Raw genomic sequence first — 9,689 nt, 5'->3', positions numbered from 1 at the left:
TAAAAAATTATGACGTAGATGTGACAAATAATTATGTATTGACAGAGGATTAGTTATTACTGGCAAGTCAGAAAATCTTGTAAAATCAACCCTGCATCCAGTAGAAGAAATAAGTCATTGTCATTTAATTTTGTGAAATATTACAATGTGAAAAAGGATCTTAAGATAGTGAGAAGATGCCTGTGGAATGGAGAAGTGTGCTGGTGCCCATTTTTAAGAACAAGGGAGATGTGCAGAGTTGTGGCAACTACAGAGGAATAAAGCTGATGAGCCATACAATGAAGTTATGGGAAAGAGTAGTGGAAGCTAGACTAAGGGCAGAAGTGAACATTTGTCAGCAGCAGTATGGTTTCATGACAAAAAAGAGTACTACAGATGCAGTATTTGCTTCGAGGATGAGAAGAGGGCCAGAGGGAGCTGAATTGTGTTTTTGTAGATCTGGAGAAAGCTTATGACAGGGTGCCCAGAGAAGAACTGTGGTATTGTATCAGGAAGTCTGGAGTGGCAGAGAAGTATGTTAGAACGCTGCAGGACATGTATGAGGACTGTAAGACAGTGGTGAGGTGTGCTGTAGGTGTGACTGGAGTTCAAGGTGGAGGTGGGACTGCATCAGGGATCAGATCTGAGCCCCTTCTTGTTCGCTATGGTGATGGACAGGCTGACAGACGAGGTTAGACAGGAATCTCCATGGACTATGATGTTTGCAGATGACATTGTGATCTGTAGTGAGAGCAGGGAACAGGTGGAGGAGAAGCTAGAGAGGTGGAGGTCTGTCCTGAAAAGGAGAGGAATGACAGTTAGCCACAGTAAGACAGAGTACATGTGTGTGAATGAGAGGGACCCTAGTGGACGAGTGAGGCTACAGGGAGAAGAGATCAAGAAGGTGGAGGATTTTAAGTACTTAGGGTCAACAGTCCAGAGTAATGGGGAGTGTGGGAAATAGGTGAAGAAGCGTGTCCAGGCAGGATGGAACGGGTGGAGAAAAGTGTCAGGTGTGATGTGTGATAGAGTTTCAGCTAAAATGTAAGGAAATGTGTACAAAACTGAGACCAGCAATGTTGTTTGGTCAAGAGACAGTGTCACTGAGGAAAAGACAGGAGACAGAGATGGAGGTTCTCTCTGGGAGTGACCAGGAAGGATAGGATCCGGAATGAGTACATCAGAGGGACAGCATATGTTAGAGGTTTTGGAGATAAAGTCAGAGAGGCCAGACTGAGACAGTTTGGACATGTCCAGAGGAGAGATGGTGAATACAGTGTTTTGGAAGAAGGATGCTGAGTTTTGAACTACCAGGCAGGAGGCCTAGAGGAAGACCAAAGAGGAAGTTTATGGATGTAGTGAAAGAGGACATGAAGGTAGTTGGTGTGAGAGAAGAGGATGCAGAAAACAGTTTTAGATGGAGGCAACTGATTCGCTGTGGCGACCCCTGAAGGGAAAAGCCGAAAGGAAAGAAAGAAGGTTACAATGTGAAAAAGGCTATGCAAATCTACCAATCAAATCTGAATTATTCAGCTCAGTTCAGGTTGGATTCAGCCTTCCAATATTTATAACTACTTTTTAACAATTTTATATGTCCCCATGTTCTTCCATCATTGAAAATAATACTAGGGAGTTCAAGAATTGTGAATTTTGAAATTGCAAATTTCCGAGTTTGGGATCAATTGAATATATGTATCTAAGAAATGCATTCAGCCAAAAAAAAATCTTACCCAACATTCCATTATGTGTTGTGGTGAGTAGAAAATAACTTTCTTTTAAATCAATGTAGACTCTTTATTAATATATAAATTGTTAATGTATTATTATTAATTTATTGACCAAAAAATGACAGCAATATCAATTTGTAAGCAGATCTCCAAAAACTGATTTGAATTAATTGTATAATTTGAATTACTTTTGCGCAAACACTGACACCCAAATCAGCAGAGGTGGAAAAACATTTACATCTACAGTCATATTTCTACATATATAATTTTAATGTTGACTAATTCATAATGTATCAAAATATAAACACTGTTAAAAATATTTGCATTAAAATATTAGTGTGTTCTTTTGATTGGTGTAGCTGATTGCTTATTTTTTACTTGAGATATCCTTTAATAATCCAATATTATTGGTTAGATTTTCTTTTTATTATATTGTTTATTATGTGAATCAGGTATAATCAGTGCATGTACCTTTGAATAATATAAATCTAAAAGAATTATGGAATATATGTATTTTAGCATGGTATCTATCTTGTAAAACAAGAGGAGAACTTGTTAAAACTGTTCATAGATGACATTTCTCAGCAGGAACTTGGTTTATTTACTGTTATACACTCTGTGGCCTCTTGCAATCTGATATCAGGTCCATCTGACCCAGAAGTGATGGAAACCTGAGCCTCACCCTAGAGGCTGGACACCATTAATCAGGAGGTCTTCCTGTTCAGTGATGAGGACTGGATGTTGATTATAAATACTGTAAACTCCTGCAGTGACTGACCACACTGTCAGGGATCCTCCACAATGTTCCAGTGGGTAAAGTTCTCTCTCTTACTCCATTCCCTATTGAATTGCCAGCCATCAAAGCAGAGGTCATGGATGACAGCACAAAGGTTAAACGGTCACCTGCCACCAAACCCGTAGCCACAGAATAACACGCTAGACACTGATAACAGCACAAAGGATGGACAGAGTGATTTGGTGGAGGCTGAGGAGACCAGAGAGTCAGCTCCCAAGATGGCACAGTCTCAGCTGGAGAAGGAGGAAGAGAATGATATTGTGATAGACGAGGAATTATTAAAGATAGCTCCTAAAAGAAAAAACGGAGCCTCTGACCTGCAGGCAGTCGGACCCCACCCACCACTTGCCTTACACCGATCAGGATGACCTCAAATGCTGCCATGAAGAGGATGGGGGAGATGGAGCATCCCATTGTGATCCCTACTTCCAGTTGTTGCCACCCAGTAGTGAACTTCTTCAGTGCAAAGAACACATTCAAGTCCTGGAAGTACTTGGGACTGGGAGTACTGGGTACTGAGTACTGGGACGTAGAAGAAGTCAAGGGCGTATGCTATCAGGTGGTGTGGGACTGACCCGTAGGCATTGGCTAGGTCCAGCCATATGACATGCAGATCTTTCTTCTCCGTCTTGGTGGTCTGGATCTGATCCCAAATCATTGAAGCATGCTCAACGCAGCCAGAGAAACCCAGGACTCCAGCTTTTTGGCAACTAGTATCGATGAAGCTGTTTTCCATCAGATAGGTGGTCATCCTTCTTGCCATCACAGAGAAGAATATCTTTCCCTCCAAGTTTAGTAGGGCTATGCTTCTGAACTGCCCAATGGTCTTTCCGTTCTGCTGTTTTGGAATGGAGACAGCAACTGCCCTTTGCCGCTCTGGTGGTATGCTCTGCTTCGCCCAGGCTACTCTCATCAGGGTCCACAGCTGCTTTAGCACGCCTGGGCAGTTCTTATAAAGCTTGTACGGTATTCCGTTAGGGCCTGGTGCTGATGCTGATCTCGCTCGCTGGATCACCTGTGTGACATCGCCGAGTTTGGGTTGTGATGTGTCAAACAGAGCTGATGGTTCTGTGTGTCTAGGCACGTACCCCGGTGAGCCTAGCGGATTGTTCCTTGCTGGGTCACTGTATTGAGCTCGGATATGTTCTTCCAGTTCTTCTTTGGAGACATCTAGGTTTCCACTTGTTTTCTCTGCAGGAGTGATCGTGCGTGCTGGAATGGATTCCTGAAGAAGTCTTTCCTTTTCTTTCCTTTTCCTCTATCTTCTGATGCGCTCTGCTCTCCGTAGGTTTGCGAGACATTTCTTGGTATCGTCCCAGAGGACTTTAAGACCTTCTTTCTCAGACTCCTCTGCTTTCCTCCAACACTTGCGGAGCTGCCTTCTGCTTGCCACTAGGTCATCAATCTCTTTCTCCCTCCTCCCCTTTGTCCATGCTGCTGGTTCTCTGACGGTCACCTCACCAAACCTGTTGCTGCATTCTTCATGCAATATCTCCCTGAACAGGTTTAGCTTGGATTCCACTGACCCGCGTAGTGCACTTTGCAGCAGCCCGCTCAAGTGTTCATCCAGCTTCCTCCACTCTTCATTTTCATTGGCCTTTGGCCACGTGATCTTATTTCTTCGGAGTGGGCTCTTCAGTTTCCTGGTCCTTTGATACGACTCCGTTCTTGGGTCACTTGGGGGTACAACCGGGTTCACTTCTGGATAGCATCTGTTTTGTTTTGTTTTGTTTTGTTTTTAATTTTAAAAAATCCAGAAGTGACCAATCAGTTTTTATGGACCAAGAGGTTTCTAGATTGAAGAAACTGATGAAAAAAGTAAAAAGCATGGTTGTGGAGAATGATAAGTTGTTTTTTGAATTTGTGTTTTTTTAGTTTGATAAATATTAAAAATGTTTTCTTTGTTCAGGAAACACACAATACTGTTGAAATCCTACCATTGTTTGTTTTTGAAATATGAATTCCTTTTTTGTGTGAATCTCTTTTGGATTTTGTGTCAAAGGGATTATCTTGTAATTTGGCTTTTATGAATAAACGTGATTTTAAAAATCAAAATCTCTCTCTCTCTCTCTCTCTCTCTCTAATTCTCTCTCTCTCTCTCTCTCTCTCTCTCTCTCTCTCTCCCCCTCTCTCTCTCACTCTGTCTCTCTGTCTCAGGGTCAACTGGGCTAAAAATAGTGAAAGTAGATTAGATTGAGGGACTTCAGCTGTACTAGTACTGTAATGCTCTGCACATGCACGAGCAGGCTGCAGTTTCCTTTGCTCACAGCGAGTTTTCATTCATTCATTCATTGTCATATGACCACTGCAGAGAGAGCATGCGAACTCCGCACAGAGCGGGACTTGAACCCGGGTCCGACGTGTTGTGCCCCCCAGCGAGTTTGTTATGCTTTATTTTGCGTTTTTTTCTATGTTTCTATTATTCCAATATAAATTTAGATAATGTATAGCAATATGCTAGTGTACTTCAGGGAGGAGTTGATGTCCATGAGGGTCAAAGGAGACCCAGCAACACGCGATCTCATCCCCGCTGAGCTCCGACGGAAATATCACAGATGCGGCGTTGAAAGGGCTAGACTAACGGCTAGAGCCGCTAACCGGAGGAGAGTCAAGCCCTCCGTCCTCTCCGTCATCATGGGGAACGTGAACTTGCTACCGAACAAGTTGGACGAACTGACGGCGCTGTGCAGGACTGAACAGCGCTACCGGGAAACCAGCTTGTTTGTGTTCTCCGAGACATGGCTAACTGGCGATGTGCCAGACGCTAATGTCAGACTAACCGGCTTCTCCTCTGTACGAGCGGACCGGGACACGAACACCGCCGGTAAAAAGAAAGGAGGTGGATTAATCATCTATACCAACGATAGATGGTGCCATCCGGGACATGTGACGATGAAATTAACACTGTAACAGCGATCTGGAGCTAACAGCTGTTAGCATCAGACCCTACTACCTGGCTCATGAATGTTCACACGTCATTGTCCTCGCCATCTATGTCCCTCCACGTGTGGACCCAGAGACTGCACGAGAGACCATCTGTGGGACCACTTCTGCTCTTCAGACAGGGCACCCGGAGGCGCTAGTCATTATCAACGGTGACTTTAATCACGTCACTTTGGACTCATCTCTCCCCACAATGGTCCAGTGTGTAGACTGCCCCACACGGAAGAACAGAACCATCGATCTGTTCTACACTAATGCTAAGGAGGCATACACCGCCACCCCACTCCCTCCACTAGGTAAATCAGACCATAACCTAGTGTACCTACAGCCCACCTACATTCCGCTGGTGAAACGGCTGCCAGCAACAACACGACAGGTCAGGAGGTGGTCCCCGGTAGCAGAAGAGATGCTGAGGGACTGCTTCCAGACCACCAACTGGGATGTTATTGTGGGCTCACATGGGGAGGACATCGAGGGGGCAGCTCAGTGTTTTACAGATTAAATGAACTTCTGTGTGGACACCGTGGCCCCTGTCAGGACAGTCAGGTGTTACCCCAAGAACAAACTCCCCTCTCCCGGCCCTGCAGACCGCTCCACTGATGCTCCCTCCTCCTGTGCTTCCTCTCCTTCCACCCCTGCCACTTCTCCCGAGCCCACTCCAAGAACTGCGAAGCTGTACGGCCCCACCTCAACCACTGTACTTCCAACCTCACCACGTCCTCCTGCTTCCACCACGACTGAGACCTGGTGACGACAATGCTGAGGAGGTTTCGTCCCTATAAGGCGGCTGGACCGGATAAGGTCTCCCCAAGACTCCTCCGAGCCTGTGCTTCGGAACTGGGGGACCCCCTGCAGCAATTGTTTAACCTCAGTCTGCGGATGGGGAGGGTCCCGTCACTGTGGAAGACCTCGTGCATCGTCCCTGTACGCAAGAAAGGACGCCCTACTGAGCTCAACGACCACCGACCGGTCGCTCTTACCTCCCACGTAATGAAGATCCTAGAGCGACTGGTCCTGGAGCTCATGCGCCCACAGGTGCAGGGTGCTATGGACCCTCTCCAGTTCGCCTATCAGGCCAAGGTTGGGGTTGATGACGCTGTCTTGTACCTCCTCCACCGCGTGCTCTCCTACCTGGACGCCGGAGGCTGTGCCGTCAGGGTGCTTTTCTTTGACTTTTCAAGTGCCTTCAACACCATCCAGCCCCGGCTCCTGAAGGACAAACTGACCTCCGTGGCTGTGGACCCCTACCTCGTGAGGTGGATTATGGACTACCTAATGGACAGACCCCAGTACGTCCGTATGGGGGACTGTTTGTCTTCTATGCTGACCAGCAGCACGGGGCGCCACAGGGGACCGTTCTCTCCCCCATTCTCTTCACCCTCTACACATCAGACTTCAAGCACAACTCGGATACATGCCAAATACAGAAGTACTCCGATGACACTACGATAGTGGCATGTATCCGGTAGGGTGGTGAGGGGGCATACAGGGCATTGGTGGCTGGCTTCGTGGAGTGGTGCCAACAGAACCAGCTCCAGCTCAATGTCTCCAAGACCAAGGAGATGGTGCTGGATTTCCGGCGGGCACCTCCCTCTCCACAGCCATTGATCATCGAGGGCAGTGAGGTGGAGGTGGTAGAAAACTATAAGTACCTGGGACTGCAGCTAGACAGCAGACTGGACTGGTCACTCAACTCGGACTGTATGTACAAGAAGGGGTAGAGCAGGATGTACTTCCTGAGGAGGCTGGCCTCCTTCAACATCTGTCCTAAACTCCTTCTCGTGTTCTATCAGTCCGTAGTTTCCACTGTGCTGTCATATGCCATTGTGTGTTGGGGTGGGGGGGCTAGGAAAAGAGATATGGACCGTCTGAACAGACTCATCCGCAGAGCGGGCTCAGTGGTCGGGCTGAGCCTGGACTCTGTGGAGACACTTCTGGAGAGCAGGACCATGTCAAAAGTTAAGGCTATCATGAACAACACCAGCCACCCCCTACACACCACCTTCTCCCAGCAGAGAAGCACCTTCAGCGGCAGACTGCTGTCACACAGCGCCTCCACAGAGAGGTTGAGGTCCTCCTTCGTGCCCCGTGCCATCAAGGGGTACAATGACTCTGTCAGGTAACTCTGATCCCCCATCATCCTCCAGCTCTGCCTCTGCAACAGAGGACGGGTCAGTTGGGGTAGTTCCTCAAAGTGTTCCTTCCACCGACCGACAACCTCCTCAGTCAAGTCAACAGTGTCCCATCTTTGCTGTATACAGCTTGAATGGTTCCCCGTTTCCCCCTCCTGAGGTGTCGGACAGTCCTCCAGAACAACTTTGGTGCCGTGCGATAGTCTTTCTCCATGGCCTCTCCAAACTCCTCCCACACCCTCTGTTTTGCCTCCATCACAGCTGAGGCTGCAGTCCTTTTGGCCTCTCGATACCCTGCAACTGCTTCAGGAGTCCCCAGGGACAACATGCCCCTGAAGGCCTCCTTCTTCAGTCGGACGGCTTCTCTGACCACCGGGGTCCACCACGGTGTTCGAGGGTTACCGCCCCTTGAGGCACCCAAGACCTTGAGACCACAGCTCTCAGCTGCAGCTTCAGCAATGGAAGTTTTGACCATCGACCATTCAGGTTCAATGCCCCAAGCCTCCACAGGGATGCAGGAGAAGCTCCTTCGGAGATGTGAATTGAAGGCCTTACGTCCTCCAGACGTTCCCAGTTCACCTGCACTACTCGTTTGGGCTTACCAGGTCTATCCAAAAGTTTCCTCCGCCAACGGACCCAACTCACCACCAGGTGGTGATCAGTTGACTGCTCTGCCCCTCTCTTCACCCTGCTCACTGCTCACCCACTTATGAGCATCCTTGAGTTCGAACATGGTGTTAGTTATGAACAATCCGTGACTAGCACAGAAGTCCAACAACATAACACCGCTCGGGTTCAGATCAGGGAGGCCATTCTTCCCAATCACGCCCCTCCAAGTGTCTCCATCATTGCCGACGTGTGCATTGAAGTCCCCCAGGAGAACAATGGAGTCCCCTGCAGGGATCCCTTCAAGGACCCTATTTAGGGACCCCAAGAAGGCCGAATACTCTGAACTGATTTGTGGTGCATATGCACAGATAACAGTCAGAGTCCCCCACCCACCCACAGCCTTAAGGCGTAGGGAAGCGACCCTCTCATCCACCGGGGTAAACTCCAATACAGCCGCGCTCAGCCGGGGGCTTGTGAATATCCCCACACCCGCCCTGCGTGAGGCGCAACTCCAGAGTAAAAATAGGTCCAACCCCTATCCAGGAGTTTGGATCCAGAACCGAGGCTATGCGTGGAGGTAAGCCCCACCAGATCCACCTGGTAACACTCCACCTCCAACACAAGCTCCGGCTCCTTCCCCGCCAGTGAGGTGACATGCCACGTCCCCAAAGCTAGCTTCTGCCGCCTGGGTCTGGTCCATCGGGACCCCCTGTCGTCACTGCCACCCATATGGCAGTGCACCCAACCCCATCGGTCTGCCCTGCGGGTGGTGGGTCCACAGGGGTGGGAAGAGTCCACGTTGCCTTTTCGGGCTGAGCCCGGCTGGGCCACGTGGCAGACCCAGCCACCAGGCGCTCGCTGATGGGCCCTCCGTCCAGGCCTGGCTCCAGACGTGGGCATTTCCAATATTTATTATCCTTGTTTGAACGATTATTTTTGCCATTCCACGTTTCGTTGGAAGCCATTATTGTATATTAAAGTCCTGTTGTATAATAATCATAATAATAATTTAAGTAGCTTGATACAACAGATATTAAAAGTATTTTAATAACCAGAGAACGTGAAGAGAGAATATACAAACATACGAAGATGAAATCAGATGGATACATTTTTAAAGGTTCATCCTTCTGATTTCTGCTCCACAAAGTAGTTTTGCATTTTTTCAGCTCATTGTTTTTTATTCACAAGAGAGATCAAGTAATCGTTAAGTTTTAATATTTACAGGGTCAGGAAAACAGACAACCACCAGATAGAGTAATAAAATAATTCCTAGACAGGATCTATGAAACATCATTCTATGTTGAAGGTCATAAGCTTTTCTGAATAATGTAACTGTCCAAAGAGACTTTTTCGTAATGTTTAAACTGCATCATCATTCCTCTTTGGAGGGTTGACTTTATCCTCATACCATAGTTTCAGGTCATCTTCCATTTAAAACTTGTCACTCTACTGCTCTGGTCTGTACAGTAGCTGTCTGAATTCTGACACCTCAGTGGTGCACAG

The sequence above is a fragment of the Antennarius striatus genome, chromosome 8 (assembly GCF_040054535.1).
Source record: "Antennarius striatus isolate MH-2024 chromosome 8, ASM4005453v1, whole genome shotgun sequence".
Lineage (NCBI taxonomy): Eukaryota > Metazoa > Chordata > Actinopteri > Lophiiformes > Antennariidae > Antennarius > Antennarius striatus.
Note: the sequence above shows the minus strand (reverse complement) of the source record.